This window comes from Channa argus, chromosome 21, assembly GCF_033026475.1.
Source record: "Channa argus isolate prfri chromosome 21, Channa argus male v1.0, whole genome shotgun sequence".
Taxonomy (NCBI): domain Eukaryota; kingdom Metazoa; phylum Chordata; class Actinopteri; order Anabantiformes; family Channidae; genus Channa; species Channa argus.
The window spans coordinates 18,805,021-18,828,384 of record NC_090217.1 but is presented as its reverse complement, the minus strand read 5'-3'; the positions used below and the strand labels follow the sequence as shown (position 1 = coordinate 18,828,384).

General features: G+C 45.7%; 21 non-coding genes across 21 annotated transcripts; 6 read left to right on the top strand and 15 right to left on the bottom strand.

Moving 5' to 3' along the window:
• Positions 1-1,489: 1,489 nt before the first annotated feature.
• Positions 1,490-1,571, bottom strand: trnas-uga (transfer RNA serine (anticodon UGA)). Its single transcript has one exon. It is a non-coding gene; the product is annotated as a tRNA-Ser (tRNA).
• Positions 1,572-3,281: 1,710 nt separating this feature from the next.
• On the bottom strand, positions 3,282-3,363 carry trnas-uga (transfer RNA serine (anticodon UGA)). Its single transcript has one exon. It is a non-coding gene; the product is annotated as a tRNA-Ser (tRNA).
• Positions 3,364-3,896: 533 nt separating this feature from the next.
• On the top strand, positions 3,897-3,968 carry trnae-cuc (transfer RNA glutamic acid (anticodon CUC)). The gene has a single exon. It is a non-coding gene; the product is annotated as a tRNA-Glu (tRNA).
• A 484-nt stretch (positions 3,969-4,452) lies between these two features.
• trnas-cga (transfer RNA serine (anticodon CGA)) lies at positions 4,453-4,534 on the bottom strand. The gene has a single exon. It is a non-coding gene; the product is annotated as a tRNA-Ser (tRNA).
• Positions 4,535-4,653: 119 nt separating this feature from the next.
• Positions 4,654-4,725, top strand: trnae-cuc (transfer RNA glutamic acid (anticodon CUC)). Its single transcript has one exon. It is a non-coding gene; the product is annotated as a tRNA-Glu (tRNA).
• Positions 4,726-5,831: 1,106 nt separating this feature from the next.
• On the bottom strand, positions 5,832-5,913 carry trnas-uga (transfer RNA serine (anticodon UGA)). The gene has a single exon. It is a non-coding gene; the product is annotated as a tRNA-Ser (tRNA).
• A 1,513-nt stretch (positions 5,914-7,426) lies between these two features.
• On the bottom strand, positions 7,427-7,508 carry trnas-cga (transfer RNA serine (anticodon CGA)). Its single transcript has one exon. It is a non-coding gene; the product is annotated as a tRNA-Ser (tRNA).
• A 1,147-nt stretch (positions 7,509-8,655) lies between these two features.
• Positions 8,656-8,737, bottom strand: trnas-uga (transfer RNA serine (anticodon UGA)). Its single transcript has one exon. It is a non-coding gene; the product is annotated as a tRNA-Ser (tRNA).
• Positions 8,738-10,448: 1,711 nt separating this feature from the next.
• trnas-uga (transfer RNA serine (anticodon UGA)) lies at positions 10,449-10,530 on the bottom strand. The gene has a single exon. It is a non-coding gene; the product is annotated as a tRNA-Ser (tRNA).
• Positions 10,531-12,240: 1,710 nt separating this feature from the next.
• trnas-uga (transfer RNA serine (anticodon UGA)) lies at positions 12,241-12,322 on the bottom strand. Its single transcript has one exon. It is a non-coding gene; the product is annotated as a tRNA-Ser (tRNA).
• Positions 12,323-12,855: 533 nt separating this feature from the next.
• trnae-cuc (transfer RNA glutamic acid (anticodon CUC)) lies at positions 12,856-12,927 on the top strand. The gene has a single exon. It is a non-coding gene; the product is annotated as a tRNA-Glu (tRNA).
• Positions 12,928-13,411: 484 nt separating this feature from the next.
• Positions 13,412-13,493, bottom strand: trnas-cga (transfer RNA serine (anticodon CGA)). The gene has a single exon. It is a non-coding gene; the product is annotated as a tRNA-Ser (tRNA).
• Positions 13,494-13,612: 119 nt separating this feature from the next.
• trnae-cuc (transfer RNA glutamic acid (anticodon CUC)) lies at positions 13,613-13,684 on the top strand. Its single transcript has one exon. It is a non-coding gene; the product is annotated as a tRNA-Glu (tRNA).
• Positions 13,685-15,689: 2,005 nt separating this feature from the next.
• On the bottom strand, positions 15,690-15,771 carry trnas-cga (transfer RNA serine (anticodon CGA)). The gene has a single exon. It is a non-coding gene; the product is annotated as a tRNA-Ser (tRNA).
• A 1,288-nt stretch (positions 15,772-17,059) lies between these two features.
• trnas-cga (transfer RNA serine (anticodon CGA)) lies at positions 17,060-17,141 on the bottom strand. The gene has a single exon. It is a non-coding gene; the product is annotated as a tRNA-Ser (tRNA).
• A 1,297-nt stretch (positions 17,142-18,438) lies between these two features.
• Positions 18,439-18,520, bottom strand: trnas-uga (transfer RNA serine (anticodon UGA)). The gene has a single exon. It is a non-coding gene; the product is annotated as a tRNA-Ser (tRNA).
• Positions 18,521-19,609: 1,089 nt separating this feature from the next.
• trnas-cga (transfer RNA serine (anticodon CGA)) lies at positions 19,610-19,691 on the bottom strand. Its single transcript has one exon. It is a non-coding gene; the product is annotated as a tRNA-Ser (tRNA).
• Positions 19,692-20,988: 1,297 nt separating this feature from the next.
• On the bottom strand, positions 20,989-21,070 carry trnas-uga (transfer RNA serine (anticodon UGA)). Its single transcript has one exon. It is a non-coding gene; the product is annotated as a tRNA-Ser (tRNA).
• A 533-nt stretch (positions 21,071-21,603) lies between these two features.
• trnae-cuc (transfer RNA glutamic acid (anticodon CUC)) lies at positions 21,604-21,675 on the top strand. Its single transcript has one exon. It is a non-coding gene; the product is annotated as a tRNA-Glu (tRNA).
• Positions 21,676-22,159: 484 nt separating this feature from the next.
• Positions 22,160-22,241, bottom strand: trnas-cga (transfer RNA serine (anticodon CGA)). Its single transcript has one exon. It is a non-coding gene; the product is annotated as a tRNA-Ser (tRNA).
• A 119-nt stretch (positions 22,242-22,360) lies between these two features.
• Positions 22,361-22,432, top strand: trnae-cuc (transfer RNA glutamic acid (anticodon CUC)). The gene has a single exon. It is a non-coding gene; the product is annotated as a tRNA-Glu (tRNA).
• Positions 22,433-23,364: the final 932 nt, after the last annotated feature.

The window sequence follows — 23,364 nt, the reverse complement described above, 5'->3', positions numbered from 1 at the left end:
AAAGTTGCTGTTGCAGTGAAAATGGAATTCAAATGAGATAACGGACTTGTTTTATAGAGAGGCCAATGAATTTGACAACAATATTTAACCTTTCAAAAGTGCAATCGTTGTATTATACATTTTGTGAATACCAAAGTTGGACCTGAGACCCCCTATGCTGTAGCGGCTAGGTGTCTCGCTCAGGGAATACTGACCGGCAGCAAGCCTCTGCTGCTTTCAAATGCGAACTAACGAGGTGTAACGACCAAACTTGTGGGAGCCTGACTACTGGGTTATATTGTTTTCATTCTCGTTCTTTCTCCTCTTGACTCTCCCTGATGGTCTAGTGGCTAGGATTCGGCGCTCTCACCGCCGCGGCCAGGATTCGATTCCCGGTCAGGGAAGTTGCTCATTTTGATGCTCTCCAATAACAATCTCCTGCAACTGTTTCCTCGTTCTTTTAGATTTCCTTGACATCATTCCTCACTTTGAAACGCTTCAGTTGGGCTGATGAGTACAAATTCTATATGTGCTGAACATGAATAAATACACCTCTCTCCATTTTGAAACATGTGTGGAAGGGGGGCCACTTTTGTTGCTCTGTAATTCACTGGCTAAACCTCCAAGTCATGGGAAATGATTTAGACGGCCTACTTGGACAATGCATTGCCTAGGAATCCCACAGAGGGGTCGTGGGCTATGCAAGCAGCTCTGCACCCATATATACCCCCGACACTTTGAAGCTACGTCTTCAAATGTCAGCTCCTTCCAGAGATATTACTGCATTTACCGGCGTCCTCGTGGCTTGGAGTGTTTACATTTCTCCCACATCTGAATCCACAAAGCCATATTGTTATTGTTCATCCCCAAACTCTGCCATTTGACCACATACTTTCAGACCATGCGCTACGTGAATGCGTGTGTGTAGCACCTCCCCTTAGGAAGTAAATCCCACCTTCCACTTGAACAATGGGAAAAAAGGGTCAAAGTTAAGGCTTACGTAGTAACAGGATGTGAACCTGCGCTGGTAATCTCCAGTGCACGTCGAGTCTATGGGGTTGAGCACGGGGACGAAACTGCTTCCAACGGGAACATAGGATGCTGTCCCGGAACTGTTGGACTTTGACATATGAAGCCTCTAAGCGGGGATGACGTCAAGCACCGTCAAAGACAGTCCACATGTGAACTCTTGGCCGAAAGAATGCGCCAAGTTTTTTACATGGCATCAGTCAAAAGAGACTGCGACATAAGGAGCAGGTCAACCGCTCGTTTGGATCACAACAGGAGCCAAAATTGTCATCAATCTATATTTACTTAGCTGTTGCACAGTAAACTCAAATAATACGAGATCAATAGTCACAGGCCTTGCTGCTAAAGTCCATCAGGAACATTATTTGTTTTTGCCGCTTAATTCAGCTCAGGTGCGTTGGAAATGTCTGCACGTGTTATCTCCCTGGAAAAACCCATTATCACTGGAACACTGGGAAGAAAGGGCCAAAAGGGAGGCGTACGTAGCTGACAGGATTCGAACCTGCGCGGGGAAACCCCAGTGGATTTCAAGTCCATCGCCTTGACCACTCGGCCACAACTACTCAAAAATTGGAGGTGGGCTGCTTTCCTGGGATGACTGAACTTTGACAGCGTAAATCACACATCGGCCACAATGTCAGGGAGCGTCAAGGAAGCTCCACATTAGAAATCTTGACCTAAACAGAGGGTAGACTTATTTACAGAACATGGGTCGAAACAAAAGGAGCTGTCAACCATTTTTTTTCATTTACAGGAGGCACAATAATTATTAGGAATTATTACTAAAGTTGCTGTTGCAGTGAAAATGGAATTCAAATGAGATAACGGACTTGTTTTATAGAGAGGCCAATGAATTTGACAACAATATTTAACCTTTCAAAAGTGCAATCGTTGTATTATACATTTTGTGAATACCAAAGTTGGACCTGAGACCCCCTATGCTGTAGCGGCTAGGTGTCTCGCTCAGGGAATGCTGACCGGCAGCAAGCCTCTGCTGCTTTCAAATGCGAAATAACGAGGTGTAACGACCAAATTTGTGGGAGCCTGACTACTGGGTTATATAGTTTTCATTCTCGTTCTTTCTCCTCTTGACTCTCCCTGATGGTCTAGTGGCTAGGATTCGGCGCTCTCACCGCCGCGGCCAGGATTCGATTCCCGGTCAGGGAAGTTGCTCATTTTGATGCTCTCCAATAACAATCTCCTGCAACTGTTTCCTCGTTCTTTTAGATTTACTTGACATCATTCCTCACTTTGACACGCTTCAGTTGGGCTGATGAGTACAAATTCTATATGTGCTGAACATGAATAAATACACCTCTCTCCATTTTGAAACATGTGTGGAAGGGGGGCCACTTTTGTTGCTCTGTAATTCACTGGCTAAACCTCCAAGTCATGGGAAATGATTTAGACGGCCTACTTGGACAATGCATTGCCTAGGAATCTTACAGAGGGGTCGTGGGCTATGCAAGCAGCTCTGCACCCATATATACCCCAGACACTTTGAAGCTACGTCTTCAAATGTCAGCTCCTTCAAGAGACATTACTGCATTTACCGGCGTCCTCGTGGCTTGGAGTGTTTACATTTCTCCCACATCTGAATCCACAAAGCCATATTGTTATTGTTCATCCCCAAACTCTGCCATTTCACCCCATAGTTTCAGACCATGCGCTACGTGAATGCCTGTGTGTAACACCTCCCCTTAGGAAGCAAATCCCACCTTCCACTTGAACAATGGGAAAAAAGGGTCAAAGTTAAGGCTTACGTAGTAACAGGATGTGAACCTGCGCTGGTAATCTCCAGTGCACGTCGAGTCTATGGGGTTGAGCACGGGGACCAAACTGCATCCAACGGGAACATAGGATGCTGTCCCGGAACAGTTGGACTTTGACATATGAAGCCTCTAAGCGGGGATGACGTCAAGCACCCTCAAAGACAGTCCACATGTGAACTCTTGGCCGAAAGAACGCGCCAAGTTTTTTACATGGCATCAGTCAAAAGAGACTGCGACATAAGGAGTAGGTCAACCGCTCGTTTGGATCACAACAGGAGCCAAAATTGTCATCAATCTATATTTACTTAGCTGTTGCACAGAAAACTCAAATAATACGAGATCAATAGTCACAGGCCTTGCTGCTAAAGTCCATCAGGAACATTATTTGTTTTTGCCGCTTAATTCAGCTCAGGTGCGTTGGAAATGTCTGCACGTGTTTTCTCCCTGGAGAAACCTATTATCACTGGAACACTGGGAAGAAAGGGCCAAAAGGGAGGCATACGTAGCTGACAGGATTCGAACCTGCGCGGGGAAACCCCAATGGATTTCAAGTCCATCGCCTTGACCACTCGGCCACAACTACTCAAAGATTGGAGGTGGGCTGCTTTCCTGGGATGACTGAACTTTGACAGCGTAAATCACACATCGGCCACAATGTCAGGGAGCGTCAAGGAAGCTCCACATTAGAAATCTTGACCTAAACAGAGGGTAGACTTATTTACAGAACATGGGTAGAAACAAAAGGAGCTGTCAACCATTTTTTTTTCATTTACAGGAGGCGCAATAATTATTAGGAATTATTACTAAAGTTGCTGTTGCACTGAAAATGGAATTCAAATGAGATAACGGACTTGTTTTATAGAGAGGCCAATGAATTTGACAACAATATTTAACCTTTCAAAAGTGCAATCGTTGTATTATACATTTTGTGAATACCAAAGTTGGACCTGAGACCCCCTATACTGTAGCGGCTAGGAGTCTCGCTCAGGGAATGCTGACCGGCAGCAAGCCTCTGCTGCTTTCCAATGCGAAATAACGAGGTGTAAGGACCAAATTGGTGGGAGCCTGACTACTGGGTTATATAGTTTTCATTCTCGCTCCTTCCCTTCTTTACTCTCCCTGATGGTCTAGTGGCTAGGATTCGGCGCTCTCACCGCCGCGGCCCGGGTTCGATTCCCGGTCAGGGAATTAGATCACATTGATGCTCTCCAATAACAATCTCCTGCAACTGTTTCCTTGTGCTTTTAGATCTCCATCACATCATTCCACACTTTGACACATTTCAGTTGGGCTGATAAGTACAAATTCTATATGAACTGAAGATGAATAAATACACCTCTCTCAATGTTGAAAGATGTATAGAAGGGGGCCCGCTTTTGTTGCCCCCCATCACATTTTAAAGAACAACGTACAGTTGCCAATGTAGCAGCTGGTATAAAAACGGAGGATCCCAACTTGCATACAGACCCGGCTGATGGATTGACAGTTTTTAGGGGTTTTGCTGTAATTCATTGACTAAACCTCCAAGTCATGGGAAATGATTTAGAAGGCCTACTTGGACAATGCATTGGCTAGGAATTCAGGAGCGTTGGGAATGTCTGCATGCGTTATCTCCCTGGAGAAACCCATTATCACTGGAACACTGGGAAGAAAGGGCCAAAAGGGAGGGATACGTAGCTGGCAGGATTCCAACCTGCGCGGGGAAACCCCAATGGATTTCGAGTCCATCGCCTTGACCACTCGGCCACAACTACTCAAAGACTCAAGCCGGGCTGCTTTCCAATGCGAAATAACGAGGTGTAACGACCAAACTTGTGGGAGCCTGACTACTGGGTTATATTGTTTTCATTCTCGTTCTTTCTCCTCTTGACTCTCCCTGATGGTCTAGTGGCTAGGATTCGGAGCTCTCACCGCCGCGGCCCGGGTTCGATTCCCGGTCAGGGAATTTGCTCATTTTGATGCCCTCCAATAACAATCTCCTGCAACTGTTTCCTCGTTCTTTTAGATATCCATGACATCATTCCTCACTTTGACACGCTTCAGTTGGGCTGATGAGTACAAATTCTATATGTACTGAACATGAATAAATTCACCTCTCTCAATTTTGAAACATGTGTGGAAGGGGGGCCACTTTTGTTGCTCTGTAATTCACTGGCTAAACCTCCAAGTCATGGGAAATGATTTAGACGGCCTACTTGGACAATGCATTGCCTAGGAATCCCACAGAGGGGTCGTGGGCTATGCAAGCAGCTCTGCACCCATATATACCCCCGACACATTGAAGGTACGTCTTCAAATGTCAGCTCCTTCCAGAGACATTACTGCATTTACCGGCGTCCTCGTGGCTTGGAGTGTTTACATTTCTCCCACATCTGAATCCACAAAGCCATATTGTTATTGTTCATCCCCAAACTCTGCCATTTGACCCCATACTTTCAGACCATGCGCTACGTGAATGCCTGTGTGTAACACCTCCCCTTAGGAAGCAAATCCCACCTTCCACTTGAACAATGGGAAAAAAGGGTCAAAGTTAAGGCTTACGTAGTAACAGGATGTGAACCTGCGCTGGTAATCTCCAGTGCACGTCGAGTCTATGGGGTTGAGCACGGGGACCAAACTTCATCCAACGGGAACATAGGATGCTGTCCCGGAACAGTTGGACGTTTACATATGAAGCCTCTAAGCGGGGATGACGTCAAGCACCGTCAAAGACAGTCCACATGTGAACTCTTGGCCGAAAGAATGCGCCAAGTTTTTTACATGGCATCAGTCAAAAGAGACTGCGACATAAGGAGCAGGTCAACCGCTCGTTTGGATCACAACAGGAGCCAAAATTGTCATCAATCTATATTTACTTAGCTGTTGCACAGAAAACTCAAATAATACGAGATCAATAGTCACAGGCCTTGCTGCTAAAGTCCATCAGGAACATTATTTGTTTTTGCCGCTTAATTCAGCTCAGGTGCGTTGGAAATGTCTGCACGTGTTATCTCCCTGGAGAAACCCATTATCACTGGAACACTGGGAAGAAAGGGCCAAAAGGGAGGCGTACGTAGCTGACAGGATTCGAACCTGCGCGGGGAAACCCCAATGGATTTCAAGTCCATCGCCTTGACCACTCGGCCACAACTACTCAAAGATTGGAAGTGGGCTGCTTTCCTGGGATGACTGAACTTTGACAGCGTAAATCACACATCGGCCACAATGTCAGGGAGCGTCAAGGAAGCTCCACATTAGAAATCTTGACCTAAACAGAGGGTAGACTTATTTACAGAACATGGGTCGAAACAAAAGGAGCTGTCAACCATTTTTTTTTTCATTTACAGGAGGCGCAATAATTATTAGGAATTATTACTAAAGTTGCTGTTGCACTGAAAATGGAATTCAAATGAGATAACGGACTTGTTTTATAGAGAGGCCAATGAATTTGACAACAATATTTAACTTTTCAAAAGTGCAATCGTTGTATTATACATTTTGTGAATACCAAAGTTGGACCTGAGACCCCCTATACTGTAGCGGCTAGGAGTCTCGCTCAGGGAATGCTGACCGGCAGCAAGCCTCTGCTGCTTTCCAATGCGAAATAACGAGGTGTAACGACCAAATTTGTGGGAGCCTGACAGCCTGTCAGGGAGCGTCAAGGAAGCTCCACATTAGAAATCTTGACCTAAACAGAGGGTAGACTTATTTTCAGAACATGGGTCGAAACAAAAAGAGCTGTCAACCATTTCTTTTTTTTCATTTACAGGAGGCGCAATAATTATTAGGAATTATTACTAAAGTTGCTGTTGCACTGAAAATGGAATTCAAATGAGATAACGGACTTGTTTTATAGAGAGGCCAATGAATTTGACAACAATATTTAACTTTTCAAAAGTGCAATCGTTGTATTATACATTTTGTGAATACCAAAGTTGGACCTGAGACCCCCTATACTGTAGCGGCTAGGAGTCTCGCTCAGGGAATGCTGACCGGCAGCAAGCCTCTGCTGCATTCAAATGCGAAATAACGAGGTGTAACGACCAAATTTGTGGGAGCCTGACTACTGGGTTATATAGTTTTCATTCTCGCTCCTTCCCGTCTTGACTCTCCCTGATGGTCTAGTGGCTAGGATTCGGCGCTCTCACCGGCCGCGGCCTGGGTTCGATTCCCGGTCAGGGAATTAGATCACATTGATGCTCTCCAATAACAATCTCCTGCAACTGTTTCCTTGTGCTTTTAGATCTCCATCACATCATTCCACACTTTGACACATTTCAGTTGGGCTGATAAGTACAAATTCTATATGAACTGAAGATGAATAAATACACCTCTCTCAATGTTGAAAGATGTATAGAAGGGGGCCCGCTTTTGTTGCTCCCCATCACATTTTAAAGAACAACGTACAGTTGCCAATGTAGCAGCTGGTATAAAAACGGAGGATCCCAACTTGCATACAGACCCGGCTGATGGATTAACAGTTTTGAGGGGTTTTGCTGTAATTCATTGACTAAACCTCCAAGTCATGGGAAATGATTTAGAAGGCCTACTTGGACAATGCATTGGCTAGGAATTCAGGAGCGTTGGGAATGTCTGCATGCGTTATCTCCCTGGAGAAACCCATTATCACTGGAACACTGGGAAGAAAGGGCCAAAAGGGAGGGATACGTAGCTGGCAGGATTCCAACCTGCGCGGGGAAACCCCAATGGATTTCGAGTCCATCGCCTTGACCACTCGGCCACAACTACTCAAAGACTCAAGCCGGGCTGCTTTCCAATGCGAAATAACGAGGTGTAACGACCAAATTTGTGGGAGCCTGACTACTGGGTTATATAGTTTTCATTCTCGTTCTTTCTCCTCTTGACTCTCCCTGATGGTCTAGTGGCTAGGATTCGGCGCTCTCACCGCCGCGGCCAGGATTCGATTCCCGGTCAGGGAAGTTGCTCATTTTGATGCTCTCCAATAACAATCTCCTGCAACTGTTTCCTCGTTCTTTTAGATTTCCTTGACATCATTCCTCACTTTGACACGCTTCAGTTGGGCTGATGAGTACAAATTCTATATGTGCTGAACATGAATAAATACACCTCTCTCCATTTTGAAACATGTGTGGAAGGGGGGCCACTTTTGTTGCTCTGTAATTCACTGGCTAAACCTCCAAGTCATGGGAAATGATTTAGACGGCCTACTTGGACAATGCATTGCCTAGGAATCCCACAGAGGGGTCGTGGGCTATGCAAGCAGCTCTGCACCCATATATACCCCCGACACTTTGAAGGTACGTCTTCAAATGTCAGCCTCTTCCAGAGACATTACTGCATTTACCGGCGTCCTCGTGGCTTGGAGTGTTTACATTTCTCCCACATCTGAATCCACAAAGCCATATTGTTATTGTTCATCCCCAAACTCTGCCATTTGACCCCATACTTTCAGACCATGCGCTACGTGAATGCCTGTGTGTAACACCTCCCCTTAGGAAGCAAATCCCACCTTCCACTTGAACAATGGGAAAAAAGGGTCAAAGTTAAGGCTTACGTAGTAACAGGATTTGAACCTGCGCTGGTGAACTCTTGGCCTCTAGAAAGCACGCGCCAAGTTTTTTACATGGCATCAGTCAAAAGAGACTGCGACATAAGGAGCAGGTCAACCGCTCGTTTGGATCACAACAGGAGCCAAAATTGTCATCAATCTATATTTACTTAGCTGTTGCACAGAAAACTCAAATAATACGAGATCAATAGTCACAGGCCTTGCTGCTAAAGTCCATCAGGAACATTATTTGTTTTTGCCGCTTAATTCAGCTCAGGTGCGTTGGAAATGTCTGCACGTGTTATCTCCCTGGAGAAACCCATTATCACTGGAACACTGGGAAGAAAGGGCCAAAAGGGAGGCATACGTAGCTGACAGGATTCTAACCTGCGCGGGGAAACCCCAATGGATTTCAAGTCCATCGCCTTGACCACTCGCCCACAACTACTCAAAGATTTGAGATGGGTTGCTTTCCTGGGATGACTGAACTTTGACAGCGCAAATCACACATCGGCCACAATGTCAGGGAGCGTCAAGGAAGCTCCACATTAGAAATCTTGACCTAAACAGAGGGTAGACTTATTTACAGAACATGGGTCGAAACAAAAGGAGCTGTCAACCATTTTTGTTTCATTTACAGGAGGCGCAATAATTATTAGGAATTATTACTAAAGTTGCTGTTGCAGTGAAAATGGAATTCAAATGAGATAACGGACTTGTTTTATAGAGAGGCCAATGAATTTGACAACAATATTTAACCTTTCAAAAGTGCAATCGTTGTATTATACATTTTGTGAATACCAAAGTTGGACCTGAGACCCCCTATGCTGTAGCGGCTAGGTGTCTCGCTCAGGGAATACTGACCGGCAGCAAGCCTCTGCTGCTTTCAAATGCGAACTAACGAGGTGTAACGACCAAACTTGTGGGAGCCTGACTACTGGGTTATATTGTTTTCATTCTCGTTCTTTCTCCTCTTGACTCTCCCTGATGGTCTAGTGGCTAGGATTCGGCGCTCTCACCGCCGCGGCCAGGATTCGATTCCCGGTCAGGGAAGTTGCTCATTTTGATGCTCTCCAATAACAATCTCCTGCAACTGTTTCCTCGTTCTTTTAGATTTCCTTGACATCATTCCTCACTTTGAAACGCTTCAGTTGGGCTGATGAGTACAAATTCTATATGTGCTGAACATGAATAAATACACCTCTCTCCATTTTGAAACATGTGTGGAAGGGGGGCCACTTTTGTTGCTCTGTAATTCACTGGCTAAACCTCCAAGTCATGGGAAATGATTTAGACGGCCTACTTGGACAATGCATTGCCTAGGAATCCCACAGAGGGGTCGTGGGCTATGCAAGCAGCTCTGCACCCATATATACCCCCGACACTTTGAAGCTACGTCTTCAAATGTCAGCTCCTTCCAGAGATATTACTGCATTTACCGGCGTCCTCGTGGCTTGGAGTGTTTACATTTCTCCCACATCTGAATCCACAAAGCCATATTGTTATTGTTCATCCCCAAACTCTGCCATTTGACCACATACTTTCAGACCATGCGCTACGTGAATGCGTGTGTGTAGCACCTCCCCTTAGGAAGTAAATCCCACCTTCCACTTGAACAATGGGAAAAAAGGGTCAAAGTTAAGGCTTACGTAGTAACAGGATGTGAACCTGCGCTGGTAATCTCCAGTGCACGTCGAGTCTATGGGGTTGAGCACGGGGACGAAACTGCTTCCAACGGGAACATAGGATGCTGTCCCGGAACTGTTGGACTTTGACATATGAAGCCTCTAAGCGGGGATGACGTCAAGCACCGTCAAAGACAGTCCACATGTGAACTCTTGGCCGAAAGAATGCGCCAAGTTTTTTACATGGCATCAGTCAAAAGAGACTGCGACATAAGGAGCAGGTCAACCGCTCGTTTGGATCACAACAGGAGCCAAAATTGTCATCAATCTATATTTACTTAGCTGTTGCACAGTAAACTCAAATAATACGAGATCAATAGTCACAGGCCTTGCTGCTAAAGTCCATCAGGAACATTATTTGTTTTTGCCGCTTAATTCAGCTCAGGTGCGTTGGAAATGTCTGCACGTGTTATCTCCCTGGAAAAACCCATTATCACTGGAACACTGGGAAGAAAGGGCCAAAAGGGAGGCGTACGTAGCTGACAGGATTCGAACCTGCGCGGGGAAACCCCAGTGGATTTCAAGTCCATCGCCTTGACCACTCGGCCACAACTACTCAAAGATTGGAGGTGGGCTGCTTTCCTGGGATGACTGAACTTTGACAGCGTAAATCACACATCGGCCACAATGTCAGGGAGCGTCAAGGAAGCTCCACATTAGAAATCTTGACCTAAACAGAGGGTAGACTTATTTACAGAACATGGGTCGAAACAAAAGGAGCTGTCAACCATTTTTTTTCATTTACAGGAGGCACAATAATTATTAGGAATTATTACTAAAGTTGCTGTTGCAGTGAAAATGGAATTCAAATGAGATAACGGACTTGTTTTATAGAGAGGCCAATGAATTTGACAACAATATTTAACCTTTCAAAAGTGCAATCGTTGTATTATACATTTTGTGAATACCAAAGTTGGACCTGAGACCCCCTATGCTGTAGCGGCTAGGTGTCTCGCTCAGGGAATGCTGACCGGCAGCAAGCCTCTGCTGCTTTCAAATGCGAAATAACGAGGTGTAACGACCAAATTTGTGGGAGCCTGACTACTGGGTTATATAGTTTTCATTCTCGTTCTTTCTCCTCTTGACTCTCCCTGATGGTCTAGTGGCTAGGATTCGGCGCTCTCACCGCCGCGGCCAGGATTCGATTCCCGGTCAGGGAAGTTGCTCATTTTGATGCTCTCCAATAACAATCTCCTGCAACTGTTTCCTCGTTCTTTTAGATTTACTTGACATCATTCCTCACTTTGACACGCTTCAGTTGGGCTGATGAGTACAAATTCTATATGTGCTGAACATGAATAAATACACCTCTCTCCATTTTGAAACATGTGTGGAAGGGGGGCCACTTTTGTTGCTCTGTAATTCACTGGCTAAACCTCCAAGTCATGGGAAATGATTTAGACGGCCTACTTGGACAATGCATTGCCTAGGAATCTTACAGAGGGGTCGTGGGCTATGCAAGCAGCTCTGCACCCATATATACCCCAGACACTTTGAAGCTACGTCTTCAAATGTCAGCTCCTTCAAGAGACATTACTGCATTTACCGGCGTCCTCGTGGCTTGGAGTGTTTACATTTCTCCCACATCTGAATCCACAAAGCCATATTGTTATTGTTCATCCCCAAACTCTGCCATTTCACCCCATAGTTTCAGACCATGCGCTACGTGAATGCCTGTGTGTAACACCTCCCCTTAGGAAGCAAATCCCACCTTCCACTTGAACAATGGGAAAAAAGGGTCAAAGTTAAGGCTTACGTAGTAACAGGATGTGAACCTGCGCTGGTAATCTCCAGTGCACGTCGAGTCTATGGGGTTGAGCACGGGGACCAAACTGCATCCAACGGGAACATAGGATGCTGTCCCGGAACAGTTGGACTTTGACATATGAAGCCTCTAAGCGGGGATGACGTCAAGCACCCTCAAAGACAGTCCACATGTGAACTCTTGGCCGAAAGAACGCGCCAAGTTTTTTACATGGCATCAGTCAAAAGAGACTGCGACATAAGGAGTAGGTCAACCGCTCGTTTGGATCACAACAGGAGCCAAAATTGTCATCAATCTATATTTACTTAGCTGTTGCACAGAAAACTCAAATAATACGAGATCAATAGTCACAGGCCTTGCTGCTAAAGTCCATCAGGAACATTATTTGTTTTTGCCGCTTAATTCAGCTCAGGTGCGTTGGAAATGTCTGCACGTGTTTTCTCCCTGGAGAAACCTATTATCACTGGAACACTGGGAAGAAAGGGCCAAAAGGGAGGCATACGTAGCTGACAGGATTCGAACCTGCGCGGGGAAACCCCAATGGATTTCAAGTCCATCGCCTTGACCACTCGGCCACAACTACTCAAAGATTGGAGGTGGGCTGCTTTCCTGGGATGACTGAACTTTGACAGCGTAAATCACACATCGGCCACAATGTCAGGGAGCGTCAAGGAAGCTCCACATTAGAAATCTTGACCTAAACAGAGGGTAGACTTATTTACAGAACATGGGTAGAAACAAAAGGAGCTGTCAACCATTTTTTTTTCATTTACAGGAGGCGCAATAATTATTAGGAATTATTACTAAAGTTGCTGTTGCACTGAAAATGGAATTCAAATGAGATAACGGACTTGTTTTATAGAGAGGCCAATGAATTTGACAACAATATTTAACCTTTCAAAAGTGCAATCGTTGTATTATACATTTTGTGAATACCAAAGTTGGACCTGAGACCCCCTATACTGTAGCGGCTAGGAGTCTCGCTCAGGGAATGCTGACCGGCAGCAAGCCTCTGCTGCTTTCCAATGCGAAATAACGAGGTGTAAGGACCAAATTGGTGGGAGCCTGACTACTGGGTTATATAGTTTTCATTCTCGCTCCTTCCCTTCTTTACTCTCCCTGATGGTCTAGTGGCTAGGATTCGGCGCTCTCACCGCCGCGGCCCGGGTTCGATTCCCGGTCAGGGAATTAGATCACATTGATGCTCTCCAATAACAATCTCCTGCAACTGTTTCCTTGTGCTTTTAGATCTCCATCACATCATTCCACACTTTGACACATTTCAGTTGGGCTGATAAGTACAAATTCTATATGAACTGAAGATGAATAAATACACCTCTCTCAATGTTGAAAGATGTATAGAAGGGGGCCCGCTTTTGTTGCCCCCCATCACATTTTAAAGAACAACGTACAGTTGCCAATGTAGCAGCTGGTATAAAAACGGAGGATCCCAACTTGCATACAGACCCGGCTGATGGATTGACAGTTTTTAGGGGTTTTGCTGTAATTCATTGACTAAACCTCCAAGTCATGGGAAATGATTTAGAAGGCCTACTTGGACAATGCATTGGCTAGGAATTCAGGAGCGTTGGGAATGTCTGCATGCGTTATCTCCCTGGAGAAACCCATTATCACTGGAACACTGGGAAGAAAGGGCCAAAAGGGAGGGATACGTAGCTGGCAGGATTCCAACCTGCGCGGGGAAACCCCAATGGATTTCGAGTCCATCGCCTTGACCACTCGGCCACAACTACTCAAAGACTCAAGCCGGGCTGCTTTCCAATGCGAAATAACGAGGTGTAACGACCAAACTTGTGGGAGCCTGACTACTGGGTTATATTGTTTTCATTCTCGTTCTTTCTCCTCTTGACTCTCCCTGATGGTCTAGTGGCTAGGATTCGGAGCTCTCACCGCCGCGGCCCGGGTTCGATTCCCGGTCAGGGAATTTGCTCATTTTGATGCCCTCCAATAACAATCTCCTGCAACTGTTTCCTCGTTCTTTTAGATATCCATGACATCATTCCTCACTTTGACACGCTTCAGTTGGGCTGATGAGTACAAATTCTATATGTACTGAACATGAATAAATTCACCTCTCTCAATTTTGAAACATGTGTGGAAGGGGGGCCACTTTTGTTGCTCTGTAATTCACTGGCTAAACCTCCAAGTCATGGGAAATGATTTAGACGGCCTACTTGGACAATGCATTGCCTAGGAATCCCACAGAGGGGTCGTGGGCTATGCAAGCAGCTCTGCACCCATATATACCCCCGACACATTGAAGGTACGTCTTCAAATGTCAGCTCCTTCCAGAGACATTACTGCATTTACCGGCGTCCTCGTGGCTTGGAGTGTTTACATTTCTCCCACATCTGAATCCACAAAGCCATATTGTTATTGTTCATCCCCAAACTCTGCCATTTGACCCCATACTTTCAGACCATGCGCCACGTGAATGCCTGTGTGTAACACCTCCCCTTAGGAAGCAAATCCCACCTTCCACTTGAACAATGGGAAAAAAGGGTCAAAGTTAAGGCTTACGTAGTAACAGGATGTGAACCTGCGCTGGTAATCTCCAGTGCACGTCGAGTCTATGGGGTTGAGCACGGGGACGAAACTGCTTCCAACGGGAACATAGGATGCTGTCCCGGAACAGTTGGACTTTGACATATGAAGCCTCTAAGCGGGGATGACGTCAAGCACCCTCAAAGACAGTCCACATGTGAACTCTTGGCCGAAAGAATGCGCCAAGTTTTTTACATGGCATCAGTCAAAAGAGACTGCGACATAAGGAGCAGGTCAACCGCTCGTTTGGATCACAACAGGAGCCAAAATTGTCATCAATCTATATTTACTTAGCTGTTGCACAGAAAACTCAAATAATACGACATCAATAGTCACAGGCCTTGCTGCTAAAGTCCATCAGGAACATTATTTGTTTTGTTTAAGGAAGCTCTACATTAGAAATCTTGACCTAAACAGAGGGTAGACTTATTTACAGAACATGGATCGAAACAAAAGGAGCTGTCAACCATTTTTTTTTTCATTTACAGGAGGCGCAATAATTATTAGGAATTATTACTAAAGTTGCTGTTGCACTGAAAATGGAATTCAAATGAGATAACGGACTTGTTTTATAGAGAGGCCAATGAATTTGACAACAATATTTAACCTTTCAAAAGTGCAATCGTTGTATTATACATTTTGTGAATACCAAAGTTGGACCTGAGACCCCCTATACTGTAGCTGCTAGGAGTCTCGCTCAGGGAATGCTGACCGGCAGCAAGCCTCTGCTGCTTTCCAATGCGAAATAACGAGGTGTAACGACCAAATTTGTGGGAGCCTGACTACTGGGTTATATAGTTTTCATTCTCTCTCCTTCCCGTCTTGACTCTCCCTGATGGTCTAGTGGCTAGGATTCGGTGCTCTTACCGCCGCGGCCCGGGTTCGATTCCCGGTCAGGGAATTAGATCACATTGATGCTCTCAAATAACAATCTCCTGCAACTGTTTCCTTGTGCTTTTAGATCTCCATCACATCATTCCACACTTTGACACATTTCAGTTGGGCTGATAAGTACAAATTCTATATGAACTGAAGATGAATAAATACACCTCTCTCAATGTTGAAAGATGTATAGAAGGGGGCCCGCTTTTGTTGCTCCCCATCACATTTTAAAGAACAACGTACAGTTGCCAATGTAGCAGCTGGTATAAAAACGGAGGATCCCAACTTGCATACAGACCCGGCTGATGGATTGACAGTTTTGAGGGGTTTTGCTGTAATTCATTGACTAAACCTCCAAGTCATGGGAAATGATTTAGAAGGCCTACTTGGACAATGCATTGGCTAGGAATTCAGGAGCGTTGGGAATGTCTGCATGCGTTATCTCCCTGGAGAAACCCATTATCACTGGAACACTGGGAAGAAAGGGCCAAAAGGGAGGGATACATAGCTGGCAGGATTCGAACCTGCGCGGGGAAACCCCAATGGATTTCGAGTCCATCGCCTTGACCACTCGGCCACAACTACTCAAAGACTCAAGCCGGGCTGCTTTCCAATGCGAAATAACGAGGTGTAACGACCAAACTTGTGGGAGCCTGACTACTGGGTTATATTGTTTTCATTCTCGTTCTTTCTCCTCTTGACTCTCCCTGATGGTCTAGTGGCTAGGATTTGGCGCTCTCACCGCCGCGGCCCGGTTTCGATTCCCGGTCAGGGAATTTGCTCATTTTGATGCTCTCCAATAACAATCTCCTGCAACTGTTTCCTCGTTCTTTTAGATTTCCTTGACATCATTCCTCACTTTGACACACTTCAGTTGGGCTGATGAGTACAAATTCTATATGTACTGAAGATGAATAAATACACCTCTCTCAATGTTGAACCATGTGTGGAAGGGGGGCCACTTTTGTTGCTCTGTAATTCACTGGCTAAACCTCCAAGTCATGGGAAATGATTTAGACGGCCTACTTGGACAATGCATTGCCTAGGAATCCCACAGAGGGGTCGTGGGCTATGCAAGCAGCTCTGCACCCATATATACCCCCGACACTTTGAAGCTACGTCTTCAAATGTCAGCTCCTTCCAGAGACATTACTGCATTTACGGACGTCCTCGTGGCTTGGAGTGTTTACATTTCTCCCACATCTGAATCCACAAAGCCATATTGTTATTGTTCATCCCCAAACTCTGCCATTTGACCCCATACTTTCAGACCATGCGCTACGTGAATGCCTGTGTGTAACACCTCCCCTTAGGAAGCAAATCCCACCTTCCACTTGAACAATGGGAAAAAAGGGTCAAAGTTAAGGCTTACGTAGTAACAGGATGTGAACCTGCGCTGGTAATCTCCAGTGCACGTCGAGTCTATGGGGTTGAGCACGGGGACGAAACTGCCTCCAACGGGAACATAGGATGCTGTCCTGGAACAGTTGGACTTTGACATATGAAGCCTCTAAGCGGGGATGACGTCAAGCACCGTCAGGGACAGTCCACATGTGAACTCTTGGCCGAAAGAATGCGCCAAGTTTTTTACATGGCATCAGTCAAAAGAGACTGCGACATAAGGAGCAGGTCAACCGCTCGTTTGGATCACAACAGGAGCCAAAATTCTCATCAATCTATATTTACTTAGCTGTTGCACAGAAAACTCAAATAATACGAGATCAATAGTCACAGGCCTTGCTGCTAAAGTCCATCAGGAACATTATTTGTTTTTGCCACTTAATTCAGCTCAGGTGCATTGGAAATGTCTGCACGTGTTATCTCCCTGGAGAAACCCATTATCACTGGAACACTGGGAAGAAAGGGAGGCATGCGTAGCTGACAGGATTCGAACCTGCGCAGGGAAACCCCAATGGATTTCGAGTCCATCGCCTTGACCACTCGGCCACAACTACTCAAAGACTCAAGCCGGGCTGCTTTCCAATGCGAACTAACGAGGTGTAACGACCAAACTTGTGGGAGCCTGACTACTGGGTTATAGTGTTTTCATTCTCGTTCTTTCTCCTCTTGACTCTCCCTGATGGTCTAGTGGCTAGGATTCGGCGCTCTCACCGCCGCGGCCAGGATTCGATTCCCGGTCAGGGAAGTTGCTCATTTTGATGCTCTCCAATAACAATCTCCTGCAACTGTTTCCTCGTTCTTTTAGATTTCCTTGACATCATTCCTCAGTTTGACACGCTTCAGTTGGGCTGATGAGTACAAATTCTATATGTGCTGAACATGAATAAATACACCTCTCTCCATTTTGAAACATGTGTAGAAGGGGGGCCACTTTTGTTGCTCTGCAATTCACTGGCTAAACCTCCAAGTCATGGGAAATGATTTAGACGGCCTACTTGGACAATGCATTGCCTAGGAATCCCACAGAGGGGTCGTGGGCTATGCAAGCAGCTCTGCACCCATATATACCCCCGACACTTTGAAGCTACGTCTTCAAATGTCAGCTCCTTCCAGAGACATTACTGCATTTACCGGCGTCCTCGTGGCTTGGAGTGTTTACATTTCTCCCACATCTGAATCCACAAAGCCATATTGTTATTGTTCATCCCCAAACTCTGCCATTTTACCCCATACTTTCCGACCATGTGCTTCGTGAATGCGTGTGTGTAGCACCTCCCCTTAGAAAGGAAATCCCACCTTCCACTTGAACAATGGGAAAAAAGGGTCAAAGTTAAGGCTTACGTAGTAACAGGATGTGAACCTGCGCTGGTAATCTCCAGTGCACGTCGAGTCTATGGGGTTGAGCATGGGGACGAAACTGCTTCCAACGGGAACATAGGATGCTGTCCCGGAACTGTTGGACTTTGACATATGAAGCCTCTAAGCGGGGATGACGTCAAGCACCGTCAAAGACAGTCCACATGTGAACTCTTGGCCGAAAGAATGCGCCAAGTTTTTTACATGGCATCAGTCAAAAGAGACTGCGACATAAGGAGCAGGTCAACCGCTCGTTTGGATCACAACAGGAGCCAAAATTGTCATCAATCTATATTTACTTAGCTGTTGCACAGAAAACTCAAATAATACGAGATCAATAGTCACAGGCCTTGCTGCTAAAGTCCATCAGGAACATTATTTGTTTTTGCCGCTTAATTCAGCTCAGGTGCGTTGGAAATGTCTGCACGTGTTATCTCCCTGGAGAAACCCATTATCACTGGAACACTGGGAAGAAAGGGCCAAAAGGGAGGCATACGTAGCTGACAGGATTCTAACCTGCGCGGGGAAACCCCAATGGATTTCAAGTCCATCGCCTTGACCAATCGGCCACAACTACTCAAAGATTGGAGGTGGGCTGCTTTCCTGGGATGACTGAACTTTGACAGCGTAAATCACAAATAGGCCACAATGTCAGGGAGCGTCAAGGAAGCTCCACATTAGAAATCTTGACCTAAACAGAGGGTAGACTTATTTACAGAACATGGGTCGAAACAAAAGGAGCTGTCAACTATTTTTTTTTCATTTACAGGAGGCGCAATAATTATTAGGAATTATTACTAAAGTTGCTGTTGCACTGAAAATGGAATTCAAATGAGATAACGGACTTGTTTTATAGAGAGGCCAATGAATTTGACAACAATATTTAACCTTTCAAAAGTGCAATCGTTGTATTATACATTTTGTGAATACCAAAGTTGGACCTGAGACCCCCTATACTGTAGCTGCTAGGAGTCTCGCTCAGGGAATGCTGACCGGCAGCAAGCCTCTGCTGCTTTCCAATGCGAAATAACGAGGTGTAACGACCAAATTTGTGGGAGCCTGACTACTGGGTTATATAGTTTTCATTCTCGCTCCTTCCCGTCTTGACTCTCCCTGATGGTCTAGTGGCTAGGATTCGGTGCTCTTACCGCCGCGGCCCGGGTTCGATTCCCGGTCAGGGAATTAGATCACATTGATGCTCTCCAATAACAATCTCCTGCAACTGTTTCCTTGTGCTTTTAGATCTCCATCACATCATTCCACACTTTGACACACTTCAGTTGGGCTGATAAGTACAAATTGTATATGAACTGAAGATGAATAAATACACCTCTCTCAATGTTGAAAGATGTATAGAAGGGGGTCCGCGTTTGTTGATCCCCATCACATTTTAAATAACAACGTACAGTTGCCAATGTAGCAGCTGGTATAAAAACGGAGGATCCCAACTTGCATACAGACCCGGCTGATGGATTGACAGTTTTGAGGGGTCTTGCTGTAATTCATTGACTAAACCTCCAAGTCATGGGAAATGATTTAGAAGGCCTACTTGGACAATGCATTGGCTAGGAATTCAGGAGCGTTGGGAATGTCTGCATGCGTTATCTCCCTGGAGAAACCCATTATCACTGGAACACTGGGAAGAAAGGGCCAAAAGGGAGGGATACGTAGCTGGCAAGATTCGAACCTGCGCGGAAAAACCCCAATGGATTTCGAGTCCATCGCCTTGACCACTCGGCCACAACTACTCAAAGACTCAAGCCGGGCTGCTTTCCAATGCGAACTAACGAGATGTAACGACCAAACTTGTGGGAGCCTGACTACTGGGTTATATTGTTTTCATTCTCGTTCTTTCTCCTCTTGACTCTCCCCGATGGTCTAGTGGCTAGGATTCGGCGCTCTCACCGCCGCGGCCAGGATTCGATTCCCGGTCAGGGAAGTTGCTCATTTTGATGCTCTCCAATAACAATCTCCTGCAACTGTTTCCTCGTTCTTTTAGATTTCCTTGACATCATTCCTCACTTTGACACGCTTCAGTTGGGCTGATGAGTACAAATTCTATATGTGCTGAACATGAATAAATACACCTCTCTCCATTTTGAAACATGTGTGGAAGGGGGGCCACTTTTGTTGCTCTGTAATTCACTGGCTAAACCTCCAAGTCATGGGAAATGATTTAGACGGCCTACTTGGACAATGCATTGCCTAGGAATCCCACAGAGGGGTCGTGGGCTATGCAAGCAGCTCTGCACCCATATATACCCCCGACACTTTGAAGCTACGTCTTCAAATGTCAGCTCCTTCCAGAGACATTACTGCATTTACCGGCGTCCTCGTGGCTTGGAGTGTTTACATTTCTCCCACATCTGAATCCACAAAGCCATATTGTTATTGTTCATCCCCAAACTCTGCCATTTGACCCCATACTTTCAGACCATGTGCTTCGTGAATGCGTGTGTGTAGCACCTCCCCTTAGGAAGCAAATCCCACCTTCCACTTGAACAATGGGAAAAAAGGGTCAAAGTTAAGGCTTACGTAGTAACAGGATGTGAACCTGCGCTGGTAATCTCCAGTGCACGTCGAGTCTATGGGGTTGAGCATGGGGACGAAACTGCTTCCAACGGGAACATAGGATGCTGTCCCGGAACTGTTGGACTTTGACATATGAAGCCTCTAAGCGGGGATGACGTCAAGCACCGTCAAAGACAGTCCACATGTGAACTCTTGGCCGAAAGAATGCGCCAAGTTTTTTACATGGCATCAGTCAAAAGAGACTGCGACATAAGGAGCAGGTCAACCGCTCGTTTGGATCACAACAGGAGCCAAAATTGTCATCAATCTATATTTACTTAGCTGTTGCACAGAAAACTCAAATAATACGAGATCAATAGTCACAGGCCTTGCTGCTAAAGTCCATCAGGAACATTATTTGTTTTTGCCGCTTAATTCAGCTCAGGTGCGTTGGAAATGTCTGCACGTGTTATCTCCCTGGAGAAACCCATTATCACTGGAACACTGGGAAGAAAGGGCCAAAAGGGAGGCATACGTAGCTGACAGGATTCTAACCTGCGCGGGGAAACCCCAATGGATTTCAAGTCCATCGCCTTGACCACTCGGCCACAACTACTCAAAGATTGGAGGTGGGCTGCTTTCCTGGGATGACTGAACTTTGACAGCGTAAATCACAAATCGGCCACAATGTCAGGGAGCGTCAAGGAAGCTCCACATTAGAAATCTTGACCTAAACAGAGGGTAGACTTATTTACAGAACATGGGTCGAAACAAAAGGAGCTGTCAACTATTTTTTTTTCATTTACAGGAGGCGCAATAATTATTAGGAATTATTACTAAAGTTGCTGTTGCACTGAAAATGGAATTCAAATGAGATAACGGACTTGTTTTATAGAGAGGCCAATGAATTTGACAACAATATTTAACCTTTCAAAAGTGCAATCGTTGTATTATACATTTTGTGAATACCAAAGTTGGACCTGAGACCCCCTATACTGTAGCGGCTAGGAGTCTCGCTCAGGGAATGCTGACCGGCAGCAAGCCTCTGCTGCTTTCAAATGCGAAATAACGAGGTGTAACGACCAAATTTGTGGGAGCCTGACTACTGGGTTATATTGTTTTCATTCTCGTTCTTTCTCCTCTTGACTCTCCCTGATGGTCTAGTGGCTAGGATTCGGCGCTCTCACCGCCGCGGCCCGGGTTCGATTCCCGGTCAGGGAATTAGATCACATTGATGCTCTCCAATAACAATCTCCTGCAACTGTTTCCTTGTGCTTTTAGATCTCCATCACATCATTCCACGCTTTGACACACTTCAGTTGGGCTGATAAGTACAAATTCTATATGAACTGAAGATGAATAAATACACCTCTCTCAATGTTGAAAGATGTATAGAAGGGGGCCCGCTTTTGTTGCTCCCCATCACATTTTAAAGAACAACGTACAGTTGCCAATGTAGCAGCTGGTATAAAAACGGAGGATCCCAACTTGCATACAGACCCGGCTGATGGATTGACAGTTTTGAGGGGTTTTGCTGTAATTCATTGACTAAACCTCCAAGTCATGGGAAATGATTTAGAAGGCCTACTTGGACAATGCATTGGCTAGGAATTCAGGAGCGTTGGGAATGTCTGCATGCGTTATCTCCCTGGAGAAACCCATTATAACTGAAACACTGGGAAGAAAGGGCCAAAAGGGAGGGATACGTAGCTGGCAGGATTCCAACCTGCGCGGGGAAACCCCATTGGATTTCGAGTCCATCGCCTTGACCACTCGGCCACAACAACTCAAAGACTCAAGCCGGGCTGCTTTCCAATGCGAAATAACGAGGTGTAACGACCAAACTTGTGGGAGCCTGACTACTGGGTTATATTGTTTTCATTCTCGTTCTTTCTCCTCTTGACTCTCCCTGATGGTCTAGTGGCTAGGATTCGGCGCTCTCACCGCCGCGGCCAGGGTTCGATTCCCGGTCAGGGAATTTGCTCATTTTGATGCTCTCCAATAACAATCTCCTGCAACTGTTTCCTCGTTCTTTTAGATTTCCTTGACATCATTCCTCACTTTGACACGCTTCAGTTGGGCTGATGAGTACAAATTCTATATGTACTGAAGATGAATAAATACACCTCTCTCAATGTTGAACCATGTGTGGAAGGGGGGCCACTTTTGTTGCTCTGTAATTCACTGGCTAAACCTCCAAGTCATGGGAAATGATTTAGACGGCCTACTTGGACAATGCATTGGCTAGGAATCCCACAGAGGGGTCGTGGGCTATGCAAGCAGCTCTGCACCCATATATACCCCCGACACTTAGAAGCTACGTCTTCAAATGTCAGCTCCTTCCAGAGATATTACTGCATTTACCGGCGTCCTCGTGGCTTGGAGTGTTTACATTTCTCCCACATCTGAATCCACAAAGCCATATTGTTATTGTTCATCCCCAAACTCTGCCATTTGACCCCATACTTTCAGACCATGCGCTACGTGAATGCGTGTGTGTAGCACCTCCCCTTAGGAAGCAAATCCCACCTTCCACTTGAACAATGGGAAAAAAAGGTCAAAGTTAAGGCTTACGTAGTAACAGGATGTGAACCTGCGCTGGTAATCTCCAGTGCACGTCGAGTCTATGGGGTTGAGCACGGGGACGAAACTGCTTCCAACGGGAACATAGGATGCTGTCCCGGAACTGTTGGACTTTGACATATGAAGCCTCTAAGCGGGGATGACGTCAAGCACCGTCAAAGACAGTCCACATGTGAACTCTTGGCCGAAAGAATGCGTCAAGTTTTTTACATGGCATCAGTCAAAAGAGACTGCGACATAAGGAGCAGGTCAACCGCTCGTTTGGATCACAACAGGAGCCAAAATTGTCATCAATCTATATTTACTTAGCTGTTGCACAGAAAACTC